The following is a 1,373-nucleotide window of genomic DNA, read 5'->3' on the forward strand; positions in this document are numbered from 1 at the left end:
GCATCACATCACAAGAAGAGCTATGTCATATGCCCTAGTAGGCAATGTCTTCTAAAGAAGATCATTCGATCAGATGTGTCTACGTTGTTTGAGCAGAGCTGAAGCATAGAATATTGTCAAAGAAGTGTATGTCGGATTGTGTGTTGCTCACCAGTTAGGGCCAAAGATGAAGATGAAGATCAAGAGACTCGAATATTATTGGCCAACAATGATGTTCGATTACATGGATACAACCAGAAGATGTCACCAGTGCCAAGTGCAAGGGGTGGTCTTGTACTAACCACCAAACGTGTTACACCCAACCATTACCTCGTAGCCATTCAAGTGTTGGGGAACAAACGTAATAGATCCGATAGACCCTCCATCCTCTGAAGGACACAAATTTATACTCTCCGCTACAGATTAGTTTTCTAAATGACCAGAGGCAGTGCCATTACAAGAGGTTACATCACAACATGTCCTTCAATTTTTCGAAAGCCAAGTCGTCTACCGTTTCTGAATTCCATGAAGAATAATTTCCGAATAGGATAGCCTTCAAGAGCACAAAAATTAACAATTTCATCAAGCGACACGAAAGAGATTGGAGATGCTCTATGATTTACTATCCTAGTGAAAATGGCATGGCCGAGGCCTTCAACAAGACACTCGTAAAGATTTTGAAGAAAACACTAGACGAAAAAAAAAGAGATTGGCATAACAAACTGATAAAAGCCTTGTGGGCCTACTAGACAACGTTCAGGACTCCCACTCAGTGTACACCATACATGCTTGTATACGGGTTCGAGGTCGTACTACCGCTAGAAGCCCAGACGCCATCCCTTAGAGTTGCTGTTGCCAATCAACTTACAACAGAAGAAAGTGCAAAACTCAGACTTGAAGAATTGGAAAGTCTCTAAGGAAAGCGACTAGAAGCACAACGACAATTGGAGCTTTACCAAGAGAGGATGGTACGAATTCATGATAAATTTGTCCACCCAAGGACGTTTAAAGTTGGTGATCTCGCTCTCGTGCTCAAAAGGACTATTCTTGCACGCTGCAAGATAGGTGGGAAATTTGAACTGCGACTAGAGGCACAACGACAATTGGAGCTTTACCAGGAGAGGATGGTACGAATTCATGATAAATTTGTCCACCCAAGGACGTTTAAAGTTGGTGATCTCGCTCTCGTGCTCAAAAGGACTATTCTTGCACGCTGCAAGATAGGTGGGAAATTTGAACTGACTTGTGAGAGACCATTTATCGTAGAAAAGGTCTATGTAGGAGGAGCCTACCAGCTAGTGGATTTTTTAGTTGAAAGATCCATGTTGCCAATCGACGGACGATACTTGAAGACTTACTATGCAACTTGACATTGCTTGAATTGAAATTTTGAA

The sequence above is a fragment of the Phalaenopsis equestris genome, unplaced genomic scaffold (genome assembly GCF_001263595.1).
Source record: "Phalaenopsis equestris unplaced genomic scaffold, ASM126359v1 Scaffold000002, whole genome shotgun sequence".
Classification (NCBI taxonomy): domain Eukaryota; kingdom Viridiplantae; phylum Streptophyta; class Magnoliopsida; order Asparagales; family Orchidaceae; genus Phalaenopsis; species Phalaenopsis equestris.